The sequence below is a fragment of the Macaca fascicularis genome, chromosome 1 (genome assembly GCF_037993035.2).
Source record: "Macaca fascicularis isolate 582-1 chromosome 1, T2T-MFA8v1.1".
Lineage (NCBI taxonomy): Eukaryota > Metazoa > Chordata > Mammalia > Primates > Cercopithecidae > Macaca > Macaca fascicularis.
Window position 1 is genome coordinate 34986402 of NC_088375.1, and position 13930 is coordinate 35000331.

At 38.8% G+C, this 13930-nt stretch overlaps 2 long non-coding RNA genes across 5 annotated transcripts in view; one reads left to right on the forward strand and one right to left on the reverse strand.

The window, feature by feature from the left end:
• Positions 1 to 3624, forward strand: part of LOC135967360 (uncharacterized) — a 70828-nt gene extending 67204 nt beyond the window's left edge. The window contains exon 2 of the long non-coding RNA XR_010581408.1: positions 3122 to 3624. This is a non-coding gene — a long non-coding RNA (uncharacterized lncRNA). The remainder of the gene's footprint in view (positions 1 to 3121) is intronic.
• The window catches only part of LOC107126550 (uncharacterized), a 340932-nt gene that overhangs the window by 35929 nt on the left and 291073 nt on the right, over positions 1 to 13930 (reverse strand). The window lies entirely within an intron of this gene.

A 13930-nucleotide genomic window follows, 5' to 3' on the forward strand; every position in this document is an offset into this window, starting at 1 on the left:
GTGGTTCCAGGCACCACCTGAGGAGTACACCATTTCTCCCGCCCGACCAATATCAACACACCAGTCCAGGGATCAGAAAGAAACTGAACTGTGGGATGTGAATTGGATATTTCATAGAAAATTGAAAATCCTACCCTCCGGCCAAGGTATGCTCTCCTTGGCTTTGCTGCCATTAAAGGAAAGCTCATGCTAGCATCGCTAAATGTAGAAGGCACCAGGTCAGCCCGTTGTGGGCTGATGTGTTGTGGCTTTTAAAAAAATTACCTAGTGGATGGGCTTCCTGTATTGTGTCTGTTTATTGAGTATAGGAAAATGTAGCCTCATCTCATTTCTCAGAGGAGAAAATGTAGGAGCAACCACAGGCAAAATTGGGGAACTTAGACTTTTATAACAACTAGACCACTCTCAAATTACAGTGTCAACAACAAAGAATGAAGAGAGCATCTGAACTCAAACTCTAGTCTTTTCTATAACCTCTGATCCACATAATAACACTCTCCACCACATTATAATTAGTTCACACTGAAGATGGTAGATTATCTCATTTAACAACCAACCCTTGAGAAACAATAGGAGTTATTGGCTTTTACTAGTGGTTCCAAGAATACTTCCCAAATCCAAGGTACACTCCCTTTTATTCATTACCTAACAGGTGGATCATATCCCATACCCCACCTGCATTGAACTCCCCTGAAACTTCCCAGTCCAAGGCAAGAGTTCTGCCACTGACCTAATTCCTTCTCATTTTATTGTTAGACAGATTTGCAAACCCTGCCCTACTTTTGATCTCCACATTTGTTTCCTATCTTAGAGACAATTTCTATTTCAAATACTAAAGCTACTACATTTCATCAAATTCATTTTTGTGTCACCAAAGAAGGTATGAGATCTCCTCAGAGAAGAAAATCTGATGCAGAAAATCCCGAGATTTTCCTCATCTATAAAATGGGGATAGTAACACCCATCTTATGAAATTGTAAGAATCATGTGATTTAAGATGCCTGGTACTTAATAGAGACTCAACAAACATTATCCCTTTTTAAAACTTTCTCCTAGATTTTCTATCTGGTCTTTGATTACTGCTGAAGCATAGTTGCTCATACTAACTGAGTTGCTCATACCGTCTGACATCCTTTCTTACCAAAGTCACAATTCACCAGGAAAAAAAAAAAAAGCCAGAATTAACACTTTGGGTTCCGGGATTTAGTGAATTTTCTTCAAAGTGCTGTTGCTTGGAACTATTCACATCAAAGCCAGCTTGTAGCTAGTTCTCATCCAGATTTGGATTCAACACCTACTTTCTGGAAAATTTATATCCTTATGTAAGTGAAATAGTTTGTCGTTATGCTTTCCCTTGAGTTTTAGTAAAAGACATTTAAAAAGAAGTCCAAAACCATTTTGTCTGAACTAAAAGAGAATAAAAAGTTTTATGCCACATTTGTTTAATTATAACTTGATCAGCACTGGCAAGACTTTCCTCACAGAGTTATCTCAGAGGAGTTAACGCTGGATTTCACGCAGAGTGCTCAGTATTTGTTCCCTTGTTTCTTGTCCCAATTAATCTCCATATGACTTTCTACCTTTCTTCCTTAACTTAGCCCCTATATTTTCTCATTTGGTTGGGCTAAATACAAATAAGATCCTCAAGGAAGAACTCTGGATGTCATTTAGTGATCTTCAGGAAGACCTGTCTTTGGTTTTTAAGTATTTTTTTCAGGGTTCATGAATTGCTTGTTACATTGTTTTAAAGTAGACTGAGTGCTCACCATCTACCAGGAACTGAGCTATGTGCTAAACACTCAAAGTCCTTGACTTGAAGGCTCTGTGGGGGAGAACAAGATGTAAGAGAGAACTTGAATGCTATTCATTAAGTGTGCTAGAACAGTAAAATGATTCTTTGAAGTAGGCATATGGAGAGCTCTCTGTTTTTCAGGTAAAACCCAGAGTCACAATTTAGTGACAGATAGCTTATGTCCCCAGTCATCAACTATCTCATGTGGTAATCCAATATTGTCCTGAAGGACTGCAATGTAGTGGAAAGCTTAATGAGAAAAGGGCATTCACTTGAGTGTCATGAAGGAGATGTCTCCTGATGGTGGGATAGGGCTTAGACCATGATGGGACTGTGAAAATTAGGATAGGAACAGTAGGGAGAGAGGTATGGATTTCCCCTCTGCAGAAGTGAGCAAGATCAGAGAACTGCCACAGTCTAAATGCCAGAATATTTTTTGAGTGCCTGGGTTAAGGAACCAGAGGAAAGAATCCTAAGCTGACTGAATATTAAAAAAAAAAAAAAAAAAAAAAAAAAAAGAGGGGTAAAATGGTAGAAGTGACTGTGTTAACCTTAAAGAGGTGATATTAAAATTTTTCCCATTGGTGGAATTTGAGATTTAAGAATTAAGGTAAATTCAGATATAAGGAAGTAAAGAAAGCTCCATTTGTACAGAAGAGTCTGTAATTATGAAAGTCATGCCATCCCACATAATGATAGTGTTCTTCTACTATGCCAGACTGTGAGCTCCTTGGAAGAAAGACTTTGTTCATCTTTGAAGAAAGGTCTTGTTCATCTTTTGAAGAGTGGGCGGAGGATGGGTTTTGGGAATTAGCTAGCTTGACTTTTAGCTCTGACATTTATTGGCAATAAATTTTTGAAGTTTCCATTTGTTTCCTCATCTGTAAACTGTAGGTCATGTAAGCTACCATTTCTTAAGGATTTTTGTGAAGACTTCATTAAATAATGTGTGGAAAGTGTCTAGCACTCAGATATTCAATTAATATTTTTTTCTTTCTTTCGTGTATCTCCTCTTTCCCCAGCACAAAGCAAAGAATATGGGACATGTTTTTTTCTTGCCATTCCCCTGCCTATAGCAATCTCTCCACTTGTCACACACAGCATGATCCTGGGATAGCACCTCCTTCCTTTCCCCCAGAACATTTTCTGGAGAAGTTTAATTATATTCAATTATGCAAAGTTGTTAATGTTATTACCCAAATGTTGTGGATTGAAAAACTGAGGCATAGAATGGTTGAGTAACATCCTTAAAGTCGTGTAGCTAGTAAAATGATGAAATCAAGGTATTTCTGACTCCAGAAAATAACTACTTTTCTCTCTTGATTCTAGGTTGATCCAATTCCAAGCTCATACTTCTTCAGCTGTACCACACACCTCCCTTTCACAGACTACAGTTTTTCTTCCTGTAAAGTCTTCATTTTGTTTTAGGTAGCTTGGATGAGGTAAAACTGCAAGCTCCCAATGAAGCACTTCATTATTTTGAGTTCCACAAAGCACATCTGCATGTAGCCACCTTTTCAAATTTCTGCTAAATCAGCCAGTAAGCTCTTAGTGAGAACCAATATATGGTCTTGAGTTCCAAAGGATTATGGAACTGCATGTGAAGATCTTGAGCCATGAAGACAGATGGGACAGTGAAATTAACCTAACCAGTGACACGCAGTTCCCTTAGACTTCTATTTTCTCTGTGAGTGAAGCACCAACTCAGGTGCCATGGTGTGACAGGGCTTGGCAGACCAACTCGAGGAGAGAAAAGAATCCAAAGGCAACTTCCTTCTCAAACAAAAATATCCTTGGATCTTCTCTTTCATAAAATAATAATAATTACCAATGTTTCCTTTTGTACCTTTTTTTTTTTTTTTTTGACAATGTCTTGCTCAGTCACACACGCTGGAGTGCAGTGGCCAAATTTCTGCTCACTGCAACCTCTACCTCCTGGGTTAAAACAATTCTCCCTGCCTCAGCCTCCCAAGTAGCTGAGATTACAGGTGCCTGCCACCACACTGGGCTAATTTTCGTACTTTTAGTAGAGATGGGGTTTCGCCATGTTGGTCTCGAACTCCTGACCTCAGGTCATCCACTCACATCAGCCTCCCAAAGTGCTGGGATTACAGGTGTGAGCTACCATGCCCAGCCTGTACCTTCCTGAATATTAAAATGAGGATGTCTTATCCACCAAGGCTGATCTTTTCAGTACAATGCATGCTCTGGGAGATCAGGGTCCATTCTCTGTGGTATCCCAAGTGCCCAGCATGGGGCCTGGCACACTTAGGTTCTCAATAAACACTTATTAGATTCATAATTAAGTTTATTTCCCTTCTCATTCTGAAATAATCTGATTAAAAAACATGACCTTAGCTCCCAGCTGACTCAATTTGGCTGGGAAGGCAAAGAGGAGTGACATATATTACCATTACTCTGTATCAGCCACAATGTTTCTTATGTATGGTGTTATTTAATCCTCATAATAACTCCATCAGGTGGATATTACTACTTCATTTTACAGATAAGAAGCTGGATCTTAGAGAGGTAAGATAATGATCCCAAAGTAGCACAGCTAGAAGTAATTCCTAAATCAATGACTTTTCCATTGCACTATGTAGCAGTTTTCATGAAGGCCAAGAAATTGATAAATTTTTATGGTTTGGTCCCTCTTCAACATTACTTTAGATAGACAGTTTAATCTAATTATCATTAATAGTAAGTGTAACATTTCTGAGCACTTATTATATGCCAGGCATTATTCTAATGCTTAATATGTATTAATATATCCAATTATTTCAACATCTCTATAAGGTTAGTGGTATTATTGTTCCTGCTTTATGGACAATGGGTGAGAGATTTGTTCACAAACAACATGTCCAAAGTCATATATCTAATAGGTAATGGCCCCACATTTCATATCCAGGCAGTCTTGTTTCAGTGCCCGAGGTCTTACCTACTTTGCTACTCCTTCTCTTCAAAATCCACCTCTATTAGAAGCCTACTAGGATAACTCATGGCTACCAAAAGTCCCTACCACCAGGGAGAAGGATATTCCCGGAGCAATTCATCACATCCTAGACATTCATCTCCAGCAAAGTAGCCCTGGAAAATTCTCAGTCAGTATGAACTGTGTACATTCTGGCCCTTTCATATACACAGACTAATTGGTGACATGGCTATGCTTTTTGTCTTCTCAGAATAATCACATTTTGGAATGTTACTACATTTCAGGTGGTGAACTAGTTGGGTTTTGCTTTGTGTTGTTTTTAAGGAAGATTTACACAGTCATTGATTGCAGGCAAGTTCATCACCTCACTGATGATAATTCTGCCCAAAGTCACTAGATGCTCATATTTAAAGAGACCTCAGAGAGTCAATGACACAGCCCAGCTCAGTGACACATGACACTGTAAAGTGGTTTAGGATGTGAATCAGACAGAATAGCTAACATTCTAGAAACATAATGCACGAGAGGCATAATCCTCTGAGGAAACAAGACCAGAGCCAGGTTACATGGAACAAATCAAAGTGCAGAAGCATCACCCTTCAATTTCTTCACAGACCCACCACCACACGAACCTTAGCTGTGCCCTGCTCTTGAAGCTAAGAGTGAGAGTAAATCTTAAATAGGAGAATGAAATTTAATCTTTCTGGTGGCCTGTCATGTGAAACAATGAATACAACACTTAAATTTCTTGTTGTAATTGGTTAATCATACGATAAACAGTGCTTTTCATTGAATTCTCAAAAGTGATCTCAAGGCTTAACCATATTATGCTGGGATGTGTCCAAAATTTTTTTACCCTCATCCATAGTAACTGCTCTTTGAAATCAAGAGCACTGACTAGCAGATGAAACCTCTGCAATTAACCTGAAATAGAAGGCTATCCTAGAATGTAACAGGCAATTAGTTCCTTTTAACTCATTCGTCTTCCTGGGTCAGGCAAAACAGGGTCTATAACAAAGGGCTGCTTCTTCATGCCTGGCACAGCTGGGACAAAGCATAGGTATCCTCTGCCACTAAAGGTTTATTCTCCCTGGTCCACAGAGAATGTGGACTCACACTTTTATCATTTTCCTTTTGCCTCTCCCCTCCCCTCAGCCACCACTACTCCCTCTACCACCAACCCAAGGCAATGTACTAAGATAACTACATTCTAAAATGACAACAAAGACCTCAAGGGCTCCTAAAGACTGCCTTAATTCCAGGTAGCTTCAGAGTTGTAGTTAAGTGAACCACAGCCTCACAAAAACTGAGAGTAGCTACTCAGAAAGGAACTTTAGAAACATTACACCTGGTGTGTAAGTCTACAAACCCAGCCATATCCCCTTTTCTAGCATCCACACACCATATTGATTTGAACATTGAAAAGACAACATTTCTGTGTCTAAGTAACCACGTGACTTCAGACAAGTCTTTTATTTCTCTGGGTCTCCATTTTTTCATCTCTAATGGGAACATATTGGATTCTTAAACTACATAGATGAGGCTGGACTTCATTTCCTCAAAATACTGTGGTTTTAAGACAAGCATATTGTTTCATTTTGCTGATCCATAAATTAATACATTTTCATACACTTTGAGAGCCCAAAGACATTTTACTTTTTAGCAAAAACATGTCTGTATATCCCAAAGTGTCTCAGCAAGTAAGGATTATATTCCTGGGTGGCAGACCTGGTTAAGTCTAGATTTTGTGTTTCTCTACTGCGAGATAAGTGAGATTCTATAATTGAGGTTCTTGCCATTTAAAAGTTATGGCAAAAACCACAATTACTTTTGCACTAGCCTAATAATATATTTCGAAAAGGAAGTGGTTTGGAAGGATGTGTGGAGGAGGTATTATTGGTTCAGATGTCCTGGAAGCAAGCTTATAGTTGTCAGTGGCCACTGTGGATCTGCAGGTGACCTATATTTATAATTTATTATTTACTGCCGACGTCCATCCAACCTGTTGGAAGCAAATGCATGCAGTTCCTATCCTGAGGAGCAGATCAAGGGCAGTGATAAGTAATATTGACTTATGTCAGTGTCATCAGTTCTAACTAAAACATAAGCACTGGGTCAATTTAACAAGCACATCGACCAGCACTACACAATGTCTGCCCAGAGGAACTCAATGCTATTGAGAGAAATTAGAGATTTTTCCTGAAGCTTTGCTGAGCCTTACAAGAGATAGTTTATGGGCAGAGGAGAGATTTGCTGAATGTACAAGATACATGCTACATTGAATATAGGGTTTTTTTTTTTTTTTTTTCTTACCAGGTTACCAAGGTTGCTTACATAAGTTTGGAAAAATTAGAGGGTTCATTGAGTTAGTACGAAGAATTATGAAAGTAGTTGAACCCAGAAAGACCATAAATACAGCCACTGCTATTCTGAAGTCTAGACTATATCACCACAGTGGTCCCTAGTGTGCTATTTGGCATTCCTTTTAATTTGCCTCCAGTTGTAATGAGATAACCACGGTTTATAATACAGTAAATGTATAATTAAATGCAGATGATATGCTATTCCTGGCAGTACAATTCAAGACTGTGGGTTGACACTATCAAACACCATGACTACTTCGAACACAGGGTTGTTCAAAGAAATGAAATCCATAGTAAACTGGATCACTTATAAAAGTCCATGCTGTTAAATTTGGTGTTGATTGGGAAATTTGGCCATTTCAGGCACCTTGTATTCACTCACTCATTTAACAAATATTTGTTGGATGACCACTCTGTGACAGGGACCATGCTAAGCCCTGAGTGTATAACAATATATGCCCATATGCATCTTACATTCTACTGGGTAGATGGACAGTAAACAGACATAAATAAACAAAAGGTATATAATAGGATAAATTCGATGCAGAAAACAAGAAAGGAGATGTTATAGCAAAAATGGGAGAAAGGCAACATTTCTGGAAGGTCAATTTTATGGTTAGAGCGTGTGAAGTTACACCAGGCCTATGCTGCTGAAACAAACTGGATGGTTGATGAAATGATCTAAGGAACTGGTGCAACATTGTTGGCACCCTTGTCTGAACCATCAGGGACCTAATACTGGTGGACACTAGTTCTGGCTGTCACAAGGACGGGAGTAAGGCCTGGAATATTGTCAGCTTTTATCCCCAAACCTGGTTGGGAGGATGTGGGGTAGATTTTATTTTACTAAACTTGTAGACAGAATCAATAGAGAAACAGGCATCATTTTCCTAGGGCTGTGGATCAAAAACACTTGGATTCAATTCTTGGCTCTCTCAATTATTAACTGTGTGATTTTGGGCAAGCTGTCTGCCCCAATTATTGCTTTTTTTAATATACAAAGTGGTAAAATACCTGTTCTATTTGTTTCTATCATGGTGCTAATGAGGAGCCAATAAACATGAAATTATAAAGTACTATGCAAATGTTAGCTGTGTGATTCTTAGAGAAGCTCTAGGGATTTCACATCCTCTCTCATACCATCAAGATGCCAGCCATGGAGATTTTACCTCATTCTTTTCCTTCTGGCTTTCTAAATAAAATGCCAGGAATGTAAACTTTGCCTCCTGGCAAAATATGACCTCTGACATATATTGTGCACAAACTTCAGTCTGCAAGCGAGAGAGGTATCTCAAGTGCTCTACACATCAGGAGTTGGAAATATGTTTATTAGTCAGTAGTTTGAGGTCTTGGTGGTGACTTCCTTTCGGTGCTCAAGTTACATAAGGAAATAATCAGTAAATAGAAAGATTGCCTCATTATGCAAAGTGAAATACAATCTGCCATAGAAAGGAGAATCATGCCGAGAAGCTTGCTGAACAGTCTCTGCCTCCAATTAAGCTCCGATTACAGAGTTGTACTTTAGTTGAAAATTCATTCTCCAGAATGGGTTAGATTTGAAGGGACATGGTGAACATGACAATAATAACGATATGGTGCTACTTTCTACAGTTTTTTCCCAGGAGTTCAGAGTACCATCCCCACATTGTCTTGGCTTTTATCCTCTAACCTGGTTGGTAGGATGTGGGGTAGATATTCTTTTACTAAACTTCTAGACAGAACCAATACAGAAAACAATCCTGAAGGTTTTGCCTGGGAAGCAGGTTAAGAATTGAAGCCAGGTTACAAGTGTATCCTCGCCAGTCTTGTTGGTTGGCATCATTTAAGCACTGACGGGTATTTGGTGTAATAACAGAGACACTGCCTCAGTCTCTTAAACAACAGAGAAGTTGGTGGGGGAAAAAAGCACCTGATTAACATTGAACAAATGCACACATTAGCAAAATCCTGAGGCATCTCATAAGTATTACCATTATGCCTTAGTGCCTACTGCTCCCTAAAGAACACCAACAATAGACCAATACTGTATTTTGTGAGATTGAAAGTGAAGGTGAAGACACATCATTATCTTTCTTTACCACTAAGAAAGAAAACAATTAAATTTTGATACATCGCTTTCTTAACTTGATTATAAGACATATCTTCATTTTAGAGATATTATAATATGTGGGAGGGGAATAATGTGTTTTGAAATATTTAAATACAGTGTATTGACTGACAGGTGTGTTAGGTTTAACATACCCCCTAAAAGACACACCAGACATAGAGAAATCTCAGGAAAATGTGTAGCCAATCTGATAACAAATTTTGATGGTCTTCTCTATGAGGAAAAACAAAGAATCTTCAGAAAAATAGAAACTCGAGGAAGGATATAAAAGAAACCTGCTAAGTCATGCAGTGTACAGGTAGAGGGCACGTGACAGAGGGACCTACTCACTAAATCTTGGAAACTCAGAATAAGTGGGAGTTCTTATAAGCTTAGAGGAAAGAAATTTCAGAAAACACAAAAGGATGTGTTATTTCACACAGCAGGCAGTTCACATAAGGAACTCATTACTCCAAGAGCTAGCGCAAACTTAAAAAAGACAATTCGCTTCAAAAAGGGTTTTAGGTAAATTCATGGACGATACAACCATAATGGAGTCCATCCTCTATACACTCAAATACTCTTATTAAGTTGTCACTTCAGCTTTTTCCTTCTGTGCTAAATAACAGTGCCTCCTCTAGCTTTTCCTAATAGTCCTCATTTTCTAATCCTTCAGTTTTATCTGTCCTCCTTTAAATCAGTCATCTGTGCCCCCTCTTTTAATGAGCCTCTGAAAATACCATCATGGAAAGTTTAAGTGTCATCTAATCCCAAGTCACAGTCAAAGTTTAAAGCTCACTGGGGGCAGAGACATTACCATTTTTATCTTTGAAGCTTCGTAGCACCTTACACAGTGCCAGAGATATATTTCTGTTGAATTAATAAGTGAATCAATTAGTAAATACGTGCAACCTCAGCTGCCTTGAACTCGTATTGAGACCTAGGGTGCCTAGGTGTCCCCATATGATATGCAGCTGTTTTATGTGTGTGATGGCAGATTTGGGGAATGGGGTTGGGCAGGAGGAATGCTGGTTTACATGAGGGATTTAGGTCTGTTGCCAAACCTCCTGAATATCGAAGTTTGGTTATAATCTTGGCTATACTGATTTTAAGGGATCCTTATGGAATGTGAGAGCCCACCCTGAGCCAGCTAACAGGTGCCTGTTCTTGCCACAGAACTTATGGTAAAAGAACAGATTAGGTAGATGGGTAGAAAGGTTAAGCAGGCAAGCACAGTCCGTTTTGGTTTTTGTTTGGTTTCAGAAGGAGGGAAGAGGGATCTTTCTCCCCACAGGAAAAAGTTGCTTAAGAAATTTGTTATTGGCATGATGTTTATGATTCTGCAGCTGCCCATGGGGCTCAGCAGATAGACCTCTACAGGTGAAGGAGAAGGAGTTTAATAAAGTTGTTGCCACGGCTTCAATATTTCTAGTTCAGAGAGAACCAGGAGTGGGTTCACATTTAAATAGCCACAAGGCTATAGTGAGACTGGAATATTAGGAGTTGTCTGAGGTAGCAAGGGGTTAAAACACTCACAGATAACAGACTTAGAAAATGAGCTTTACTTCCCCTTAGAGTAGAGGGTTTCCGCTATTTATGGTCATAGAACACTGATGGAAGTTCTCTCAATTACAAAGACTCATTTGCCAGAAGATGGCTTTGGTGACCTGGACTAAAATTGTCCAGTAAGCCTAAACTGTACACCAGTAGTACCTGGGTGTGGCTGGGTAAAAGGCATGTCAGCGACATCATTTAGGACACACAAAAGAACAGTTAGTGCCTCTGTGAATGCAAGGATCATGTCCCTCCTTACTCAGCAGTCTAGATTTCTGCTGATGGAGAAATACTGGAGGAAAAGTAATTATTCATATATATATATTTATATACACATACATATATGTGTATTTATTTCTTTATCGCAGTTTTGTAACACCCTTTTGAGACAAGCTTCAAAACTTCAATTTGATAACCAAATCTTCTTTTTTAACATTTGACTCCTCCCCAGTGACCTGAGTTAGCACTCATCATTGTGTTCTTTATATGCCGTGTTTATGGAAATGATACCATGTGAGGACAAAATGCTTTATGACTGGTAATCTCTGTCTTGTTACACGAGATTTATGGGACCAGCGGGGCAACCCTCATCACTGGCCTTGGGCCTGATGTCAACGTTTTATACATTTTCCCTTCTTCCTTGTTAAGGAATTAAAAATTCATTTTGCCTTATATTATCTATTGATTTTCCTTCTGTAATATTTGTTAAATATTTTTTTAAAATAGAAGAATACTGCGCATCTTTTGTGATCTGGGCATGGGTCTCTGTGTGTGCTTGTGTGTGCCTATGTATCTGTATCTGTATGTGTGTCTGCATGTTTGTGTGTCTGTGTGGTTGGGACTACTTGGGACCACACAAGGAACAAATCCCATTTCCAGACAACAACAAACAAAAAAAAACATTTCCTCTAAACACTATCCCATGTAGTGTGATCCTGAAGGAGGTTTGCATTCTTCAGGAAGCACAAAGGCAGTGACTACCTTCTGCTGTATACACTGGCCATATGTGGGAGTTTCCTAAACCTTCTCACCTAATAAATACCATTTATCTTCACAGACATTTTGCCTTCCCTGTCACTCATAAAACATCCTTGTTGCTACCAGTTTCTACCTCTTTCAAAGGGCAGTGACAGATCACACAGTGTTCCTGAGCTTCTAGGTAAAGGGTTTGTTTTCTGTTAGGGTTGAAGGTGTTTGGGTCTCAGTCTAGCGGACCAGGACTAGGAATTGTTTAAAACATGCATCTTTATAGAACATCCTTTATATCTAATGTAGAGAGAGGCAGAAGAGACAGAGGAATGTGGAGACCTGCCGGGATCCGCCCTCAAACTTCTTGCTTTGGCAATCTTTGTAGAAACAAAAACAAACTTCCTGCTGTGGAAAAGGTAGTGTTTTACTTTCTCAAAGAGCTTTCATATCTATTAATACATTAATATAAGATGGCATTTTCAGCCCTCCGTTTCTGCTTCTGTATACTGTTACCTTCTTGATATAGAAGAAGGAACAGAAATGCAGAAAAGCTGAATGGCTGGCCCACAAGCAATAACGGAGAACAATGGCAGAGTGTGGATTCAATCCCAGCTAAACACAGCACTACAAAGTGATGGCTAGGAGGAAGGCATCCAAAGTCTAGCACCCTCAGATGCCACAGCTGCCTCTTGCTGACTTGGGCCTTAGGAGGGGGTCTCTAAGCCTCAGTTACTTCATAAGGAAAATCACTAATGAGGGTAGTTTTTACCTCATGTGAGTAGACGAAATAATTGAATGAGATAATGAATGTTGAGCCTTAAGCAGGGTCCTAGGTTCATAGTAGATTTATCATAATAGTTGATGTTTTATGCTCATATTTTATATTTTATTATCAAAAGGGACCTTTGAAAGTTTCACATTGTCCCAGGCACCACATGGCTCATTTTGGTAAAATGTGTAGAATTTGTAGATTACCCAGGAGAAACTGAAAGGTAATTTTTTTCTATGATAAATAAGCTAAGTATAAGGTTTTCATGAGCTAAAAATTTTTAATAAAAAGGAAACAGAAAAATCACCAAATCAATTGTTACTTAGGGCAATAAAAAAATTAAAGGAATATCTTTAATTATGTTCATAAGTTTGTAAATTCTAAAGGTTATTGGGGTCTGGCCTTCCTTGTTCACCCTTACAAAATTAACTAATCCTGATTGTGTTCTATATTCCAAACAGTGATAAACCAAGCATTTTTCTTAGCTTCATGAAATCTTCTTCCAATCTATCGCAGGAAACATTTTTACCTTAAAATTTGGTATAACCCACTTCAGGGGAGCCCTAAAGATCTTTCCAGGTAAATAAAGACCAAAATAAGGATCCTCTAGATTTAGATTAGGCAGCAGTTATCTTTTGCTACACAACCAACCACTCAAAACTTAGAGGCTTAAAAATATAACTGTTTATTTAATGCATGATTCTGATAGGTAGTTCTTCTGGCCTGGGCTGGGGTGAGCTCAGCTAATCTCAGCTAGGGTTGCCACGTTATACTCAAAATGGTGACCTATTAACCTGCCTCAACTCTTGTAATGCCCAAGAGACACAAATTAAAATCTGGCTAAATATTTTTGAATGAGTGAATGAATAAATAAATGAAGCTATTTGCATTTGGTTCTTTTTGGATATTTTGTGGCACAGGACCGTCTTCTAGAGAGTTGCAGAACAACTGAATTTATTTTTCCCAGCAACTTCCCAACTCTCCTCATCTTTGAAGTTGATGCAGTACAGTCTGCCCCTTAGTTAAACATATATCCAGACCTGCCTTTCCTGAGTGATATACCCAGTAAATCACATAACTTTTCCCAAATCATCCCTTCCTTCTTCCCTCTGAAAAATCCCATTCTTGCAATGCCCTGAGAAAAAGAGAATCTTCCCCTCTTGATGGGAGAAACTACAAAGTCACATTGCAAGGGCATGTATACTGGGAGAGGAAGAAATTGTGGCCATTTTTGTAATCAACCCTGGGCCATAATTGATGGATTCTAAAGTGTACCATGCCATCCCTGATCACTAGGTAGCATAGAAATGTTGCTACATAAAAGAGAACAGGCATCTCTTTCTAATACTCATTCTATTTAAAAAAAAATGCTCCTGGATGTCAGCAATTCTCAACCTAAAATAGATGCCTCAGCTCTAGTCAAACAGCCTTTAAGCTCTTAAGAATGCATTCATCACAGACTGGA